This window comes from Chondrus crispus, genomic scaffold, assembly GCF_000350225.1.
Source record: "Chondrus crispus Stackhouse genomic scaffold, scaffold_212, whole genome shotgun sequence".
In the NCBI taxonomy this organism is placed as follows: Eukaryota; Rhodophyta; class Florideophyceae; order Gigartinales; family Gigartinaceae; genus Chondrus; species Chondrus crispus.
In genome coordinates, this window is record NW_005179086.1 from 18287 (window position 1) to 27027 (window position 8741).

The following is an 8741-nucleotide window of genomic DNA, read 5'->3' on the forward strand; positions in this document are numbered from 1 at the left end:
TATCGACAGCCAGGTCTTCTTCGGGTAGCCGGCCGCGTGGGTCGGGACGATTCCCCCACTGCGGCTCAGCGGCCCTGGAGAAGTATTCGGGTACTTCCGGGCCTTGACCTGCGGCGTCCGGTCGTCGCAGGATATGGGGGACGAAGCCAGTCGGCTCTCCTTCGTGAACCTCCGTGGGTAGAGGGTACGGATCCTCTACCCAGTCTTGCAGGTACATTATCGCATTTTGTACCTGTTGGGGTAACCGAGAACGGTCTCGGTCCCCTCTTTCTCCTTGTCGGGGGTACCTTGTGCCCGCCTGCCCGTAGGCGGGTCGATCCCGACGATCGACTTCGTTGCGACGGTACCCGCCTCCACGGGAGGCGAAGCGTGCGCCCCCACCCGATCGGTTCGGGAAACCTTGACGCGGGGGACGACCCTCGCCCGCCGCTTGCCGGAGGAGATTACGCGCACCGGGGCGCGTCTCCATCTGGTAGCGGTAGTTCCTGTACGCCGTGAACATTCGTTGTTCCGGTGACAGGAACGGGCACGCGTACATGGCATGCCCGTACGTACGGCATAGCCAGCACACGTACGCGCTGCCGTCCGTTGAGGCGAAGGTCGCCGCGTGCCGCGCCTCCTCATCGGTGAGGGGGGGCACGCGAGGCGCTTCGCCTCCTGCATCTCGGTTCGATATGTCGAGCTCTGCGACCCGGGGGTCCGTACCCCTTGCCACTCTTGGAGTGGCCGCGAACGCGGTCGCGTAACTCGATGTCGTTCCGGTCGACATCGGTGAGGGGGTTCGTGCCCCCACGGGTCCTGCTCCTTGCGTAATGAGGACAGGGTCGGCCTGCCACTCATCCTCCCCGATATGGAGGGTCGAGGCGGGCGAACTTGTCGCGGCGGACTTCGTAGTCCTGCCAGCCCTCCCTGCCGGTTTCGAATCCGGCAGAGGTAAACCGCGCCGAGTGCGGTACGTTGTACCTTCCGCCGTGGCGATACGGCGGATGGTCGGAAGATCGGTCTTCTGAATACCTGGCAGCCTTTGCACAGTTTCGGATACTGCGGCACGGGTTGCCGGTGCAAGTCCCCGCACGAAGTAGTGCGCGAGGGACTGTTCGGAGAAGACTGCCGTGCATCGGAACGCGGCAGTCTCGAGTCGGTCAGCAAACGTGCTTTCCGTCTCATGCGATTGCTGTCGCGCCGTAACGACAGCGTCGTATGCTTCACCTAACACGTCGTCCGTGAGGTAGCGCTTCAAGAATTGATTCACGAGCCCCGGCCAGCTCACGTCGTCGTAGAGCTGGCCGGCGCGGAGGCCACGCATCGTATAACTCGTATACAGGCGCTCCGCGTCGCACTCGAGGAAGTGCGCGAGGACTCGTACCGCAACACCTTCGGTCAGGTGTTGCGAGTTGAAGGTGATTCGGATATCCTTCAAGAACGGCAGCAGCTGGATCGGGTCGGTACCGTCGAAGCTGCGCATCGTGGGACGGATCCCACGACTGCGTTGGACGTACTTCGCGATCCGTCCCGCATCACCCGAGGTAACGAGCCTCGAGGTGTTATCCAAGCGGTACATACGATAGTCAGCAACGGCGCTGAACTCTTGGATCATCGTATGTACCGGCTCGAGCCCGGGTTCAGCGGGACCCAGCGTGCCGAAGGAGGTAACCGGTAGCGTACGGACGTCTACCGGACCTGGATGCTCGGCGTAACTCGCTGGCGGGTAGCCGCCCCAGCGGGGATCGACGGAGAACATCGGTTCTCTGGATCCGCGGGCGGCTCCTCCCCGGTCCTGTTCGTCCGCGTACGATACGCGGTCCACTTGCCGCCTACTTCCGGCGATAGGCGGCAAGGCTTGGGTCTCAGACGCGAAGTTCGCGTCTATCGGAGGACGGCTTCCTTCTGCAGTCCGACTGGTAGCGGCACCAGTCGGACGCCAACCTTCGGAGGCGGCGGCGCTCGGAGGTACGGTACCACCGGGCCCTCTCGAAGGGGCACCGGGTAGCCTTTCGGCCATGGTACGTTCCATGTCACGAGCACGCCGACGAGTGGCGTCGAGCTCAGCGGGGAGGTGCGCGAACGCACCTAATTGCTCTGCGGACGGAGAGGTTCGGCCCTCGGGTCGTCTCACCGAGGTCGGCCTCTCAGGGCGACCTTGCCCGGGCGGTCCGGGCGAGGGGAAACGGGAGTCTTCGACGAGCACTATCCGCGAGTGTAACTCGTCGATCAGTGCTCGGAGATTCTCTAAGGACTGCGTCACTCTATCGAACCTCCTTTCACGCAGGGAGCGGAGTTCGGCCATACATCGAGTGTATACATGGTCCGATACATCGATCCGAAGGGAAGTACGGACTTCGTCGATGTATTCGGCTATGCGTTCGAACATCTCCGCCGCTCTTTCCTCGGAGGATCCGAGCGACGGTTCGCGGTCACGAGGACCTGCGTCGCCGTCGCCCGACGGGGCGGATGGGGACTGCACAGCGACCGGACTCAGATCCGCCGCTTCGGAGCGGATCGAGGGCTCAAACTCTTGGCTCATCTCGACGCGATCGGTTCGCGGAGGGAAGCGGAAGTCTTCTCGGAGATCGGACTCCAGGGTCTTCTAGGTCGGGAGACCACTGTAGCATAAACACCCCCAGCGATAGGGGTGTATGCACAGTTCGACCGAGACCCCGTCCGATCGGGAAGACGGGGGTGAAGCAGGACACCAGCTAACGGCACCGGGCAGCGGGCCCGGGTAGCGTGGTAGAGCGGGAACGGGGAGGACGCCGGTACGCGCGAGCGGTTCGACGCCTCGACGCCCCGGCGCGGTACTGGGTAACGATCCAGTACCGACGGGCGGAGGCGGAGCCGACTCGTGGGCGTACCGCGCGTGTCCTCAACCCGCGCTCGGTGCCGCTCTAAGGTAGTTAGCGAGCGCTACCTTAGAATAAGCGGGAAGTCAGACCTTGACGGTCGTTGGGTGACAAGTCCGTGCTTTCCTCCTCCACCGCCGCCGGTCCGCTCCATATTTAATGTACATAATAACCTATCATAATAGTACAGTACCGATGTACTGTAGCGACGTACTGTAGCGGCCGGTCGACACTGTAATACGGTCAGCCATCGGGGCTGACAGTACACGTGTTCTTTGGTCCCGCGCGTACACGTGTACACGTGCGCCCCCTGTACTCGGGGGTACACGTGGTGGTACTGTAGAGCATCGAGCCCTACAGTAACCGATCCGGTTCTGAGTTGATCCAATCTAAAATAAAGCCCCAGGGGGGGTTATACTACACACGGCTGTTGGTATGTTTGTCACAGAGCAAATGGATGATGGGAATGCGATATCTTCCGAGCCTCACAACAGTTCCACCCGAGGTAAAAGGATGATAACGCGTGGGGATGGAACCTGGATTGAAGACTATCTATCCCTGAAACCTCTATACAATTTGCAGTCGTTCAGACGCCGCTTTCGCATCCCGAGAGCAATGTTTCATAGAATGCAAAAGGATTTGTACCAGGCATATCCAAATGTCTGGGCGACTTTAACAAATGCGGCAAATAAGACTGGAATACGGGTGGAATTGAAGATACTTGCGTGTCATCGATTATTGGGAAGCGGCCGATCGCTGGATGACATGGATGATAGCTGCCGAATGGGAAGCGGGACTCTTCCAAAGTATTTTAAACTTTTTTGTCGATCCATTCGCACACTTTATGGCCCTTCTTTTTTGAACAGACGGCCGAGCTCAAGGGACCTGGACGATATCGAGAAAAGTATGCCGCTCATGGCTTTAGGGGCAGCGTGGGTGCCGTTGATTGCTGTAAATTGATCTGGAAGAACTGCCCTCAACAGGAGAAGGGGCAACATCACAACAGTAAGATGGGAAACTGGCTACGATGCAAGTGGAGGCCTGGTGTGATAGAGATCTGTACATTTGGCACTGGTTTCCAGGCCTCTGCGGTACGAACAACGACAAAACAGTTTTGGCATCTTCACCCTTGCTTCATGATATTCTCAGCGGACGGTATAAATTCCGACTATCGTACAACTACCGCATCGAAGGATCTAGTCAGGACCGAGAGATACCCTAGTTTCTAGGCAATGGGATTTATCCGAACTGGCCTTTGTTTGGGAAGCCAATAACGGACCCGAATGGACAAGTAGAATTTGACTACACGAAGAGACAGGAAGTCTTACGAAAGGATATTGAGACGGCGTTTGGTGGTATACAAGCTAGGTTTCATATCCTCCGGAAGGAGTCTCATTACTGGTGCAAGCAAGATATTCTAGAGATCAGTGACACATGTGTCATCTTACATAATATGATGGTACGAATGAACCAACTAGGGGAATTTGGTGAGGACTTGGAAGAGGAAGGAGGTGTGTTTAACGTTATAACAGAAATGTACGATGACGAAATGACCCAGATACCAGCAAGTAATATCTCAAATCAAGAACCGCACGCAAATAGCACAGCGAACGGCTCTGATCCCCAGATAAATGGGGAGGAGATAAGGATTAGGGAGAGGTATATGACGGCTGATTCGGCGTTTGTGCGTCTGCAGGAGGATCTTGGCCATGCAGTCCAGTTGCAAAAGTTCAATACGCCCAATGTAGTCTGAAAGTAAAGATCCGAAGTATTCCGTTGCAATACCCATACATGTTAGCTGTGAATATGTGAAAACGATATTGAAAAACAACACCGAAAGTGTCGGCATACGCGAAATTATGGAAGAGCAATGGAAGAATTGTGCCCGTATATTCCATTGAGTTAATCATGAGCTTTTTCATGTGTCCGAATCTCAAACGAGATGTTGAGTTATAAAACTCTACACCTGCAACAACACTTACATAAAAGCCATGTCTCTATGATCTCCGAAATAATGATCTCGATACGTACATTATGACTCAGAAATACCTATGACATCGTCATCATCGGACCGGAAATCCATCACTCTGGAACTGGCGCCTCCTAGTGGCACCCCTTTGTTTCGAAAGCCACCGTCCCCTTGTATTGGGGTGGAAGTGATCCTCTTACCCTGGCTAACATCTTTCTCCCTCTCCGGTTTCGCTGCCGGATTTCCGCGAGATCTCTAATATCTCTTCCATGCTGCCCTGTCCTTTTTAAGACCTCTAAAGTACGTTGACGAATGCGGGCTTTGGTTTCAGTCATAACTAAATCCATCATTGACTGGTATTGTTCTGAACCCTTCGGCAGAAACTGCAGCAAATGGAGACCTTGCTCCCGATCCGTGGACGTTTTGGATTCTTCCATAGAGGACTCCATCAATGCATTTCCCTTATCCATACTCTTGCGAAGATCTCTCAGTGCCACACTACTCTGCGCGCGTTTACGTTCACGCATTTCCTCCTCTTTCATCTTCTTTGCACCAAGCGGGCGCTTGCGATTAAATCTCTCTTTTTCAACGGTATCCAGTGTTAGAGGTGTAGTTTTCTTGCTAATGTAATGGCGAACTGTTTCCACCCTTTCTCCAGAACTATCCATTTCCCTTGCGGCCTGTTCAATTTCAACACCGGCCTCAACTTCAACGACATCATACGCAACGGTGGCTTCGACGGGAGAAGCTCTCGCTCCAGTGGGGTTGGACGCCTTGCGGCCAAGATAAGCACCGCCAAATTTAGGTTGCTCGGAAAGGTAATCAGCGGCTTTCATGAATTTGAATGGTTGGGCATACTGAAAGACTCCATTTCTGTCTTTTGCCCCTGCACGTCTGCGAAAATCTTCCATGGCCAATTCGGCACAGTCTGCATCGGTCGTTCCGGAAATTGGAACCGAGCTGATCTTCGATACAGCGGCGAGGTAATGTTGGGTGTTGCGGGCCAGGCGCTGCCAAATACTTCGCAGGGACTCTGGTGTCCTGTCCATGTTGTAATTCGTCTTGCAATAATCAGCGGTACCACCCCAGAGAGAACAATCTGTTTGGTTCGGTCCTCTCATGGACTGGTACACTCAGGCCTTGGCAAGATAAAGTGCTTCATCTGCCGCAAATGTTTTTCCTCTCCCCCTTCGAGGAAGCTTCTCTGCAACCTTGGGCGCGCCGCGACGCGATACGCGCCGCTTCACGGTCATACTGTTTGGATTTGTGCCTGTGTCCCGGATGACCTCAGGTATTGGATGTGTCGTAATAGCACTAGCTTTCGCGGCCAGATTATAATGCGTTTCATAAGGCGTGCCGGCTGCTGCTCGAGGTGTGTTGCTCACATGCTGAGTTCGGGATACACTGATGTCATTGCGAAGGGCATCCTGGGGGAATTCGTATTGTGACGGAGGTTGTGTGGTTCTGCTGCTTTCTGGCAAATCGTGCGTCTCGGTTTCAGGAATTTCCCCCGGAAACTCGGGGCTGCCATCTCCTTCGGATGAACAGGAGGACATTCTGACATGTACATAGACTTGCAGCGACAACCCGACGTCCTGCCACGGGTTGAATGTATGAGACTGAGATGACGAGTGATTGAAGAGGTATACAGACGATGACAGCCCATCCGGACTTTGGCGCCAGGGTGACTTTGATCTACGGCCGCCGCGCGGTATGGCGGGAAGGGCTCCACTCGAACCTCGCGGCGCCAGTCTGGAGCGCTATCGGATAATCGGAGGTTGCTCATTGGCCGTTGTGATCATGAATTCCGAATAAAATACCTGCATTTACGGATAGCCCAGTGCTATCCGCATGTATATAGTCGGAAAATATAGATATGCGGATAGCCCGTTTTGCAGATTATAGCCCGCCAAAATCCATTAATGACTGCTGGTGGGGATGATTTTTTGGTTTTCGGCGGGCTAAAATTTGGAAATAGGTTGATATAGCCCACTGGTGGTCGTGCTCTTACATAGGTTGAGTTTCGCGGGAATCGTGCGAACAGTTTCTGATTTGTGGGGGTTTGACTTCAAGTGTTACTATCTTTTTTGCCGGGGGTTCTGCACGTTTTCTATCATAACGCAGAATATATTAAAGCTTTTGCAAAACGGACAGCGGGATTGGTGTCAGCGTTGCTTGTGCCAGCAGTGCTACGGCCCTTTTCGAGCACAAAGAAACACTTCAAGCTTTTGTGTTTGTCCAGCGGACAAACACAAACCCAACATGTGCTATATTTTTTGCCACCACTGGATGCGCCTGGCTCGACCAACTGAAACAATAAATTTGCAAGGCACATTCGGGTCATCTTGAACGTGCTTCAAAACTGCTCACGCAACCTGCTGAGTCGTATACACCAGTGCACACCACGACGAACGCAACGTGATTTGCATTGGGATAGCAGTGACGTGTTGTCCAAAACACTCATTAAGGTGGTATTAGTACTTGTTCAGTTTCTAAAGACCCGTCCTTGGTTGTTAATCGAAGACAAATGTTGCAGGAAACCCATCTGCGCAGCATATCATCCGCACTTTTGCAGTTGTCCGCAAAATTTTCACTCCCCGTTGCACCCCGAGATTCGCCGTGTGGGCTCGGAAAAGCCGCTCACATCTCCACCGGGCATTTAACGCCATCCGCACATTCGGACTTACGTCCAAAATTGGACGAGGCTTCTATTTCATCGCCCCAAATCGTTCGGCCCGCAGAGCTTGCTTCGCACGGAGCATAATTCGGCGCCTCGATTGGCGCCTTTGCAACGATCGACGAATTTTCTTGTCGCTTCCATCCGGAATGGGATCATCAGTACGTAGTTCACCTTCATCTTTCCCGATTTAAATGGGTATATATCCCATAGGGTCGAAGTTCTACTCCGACCTATCGTCTTCGTCAGAATCAATGGCCAAGCACCCGGATGTATCTTCTCACTCCCCCGTACAAGGCACCCTTTCTTCACTACTTAAATCATCTCCCCCATCTTCGAAATCCACGGAGACCACATCCTCTTCATCACTCTCTCCATCCTCTGACACCATTGACTTCCGACCTCCTTTATGCCATGTTCACGTTCCGCTCTGTCCTCACAGCACTTGGGGGTGAGATTCTCTTCCCTTGTGTGTTCTGTATCGCGAATAGACCAGAAAGGATAACGAGTTTGGGACGGTGGAGGAGTCCCACATTCCTCTACTTCATGAACATCCTTTTGGATTGTGCCTCTAAAGGGACTATTTCAACCTCCCTCAACATAGTCTCTCTCTGTCTCACCCTGCAAATAGGCGGCCATCGCCCTTTCTATTCCCTTGCCCTCCTAGTTTTCTCCCTGTACCCTGTTCCTTCGCAACTGCACAGCTCTAGACTTTTAGTCCATTTCCCTTTTCAACTGCACAGCCCTTGCTCTGTGTTCCTTCTGTCACTCCGCGTCTTCCTCGCTATCACTGCCAACCTCCGAAGCGCCCTTCTAAGCCTCCTTTTAACACTTTTAATCGTCGGCATCTTCTTCTTACTTTGGGTTTCACCGCTTCTGTCTCGATGATCTTGCGCAGCGCGCTTCACTCTGTCAAGATCAATCTTCCGTTGGAAAGAGATATTGCTGATCACAACCAATGCTGGAAGGAAAAAGGCCTGGCCATCCTCATTACTCACATCCAGTTTTTCGTTCCGAACTTTGTTTTCAGCTTGTTGCATAGCTCGCATGAGTACTTTCATGCATTTATCTACTAAGCATGGTTATATTTGGCGTACCTTATCTGGGTGGACCAGAACGGCAAGACATCTATTGTTCTTTTTCATTTCGCGCAATGCTGTGTAACGAGGAGATACGCAAAACACGTCAAAGAGAGGTGCGACTTCCTCTTCCACAGAGGCTAGGTATCGAAATCCCTAGGCCATAGTTTCAGGGA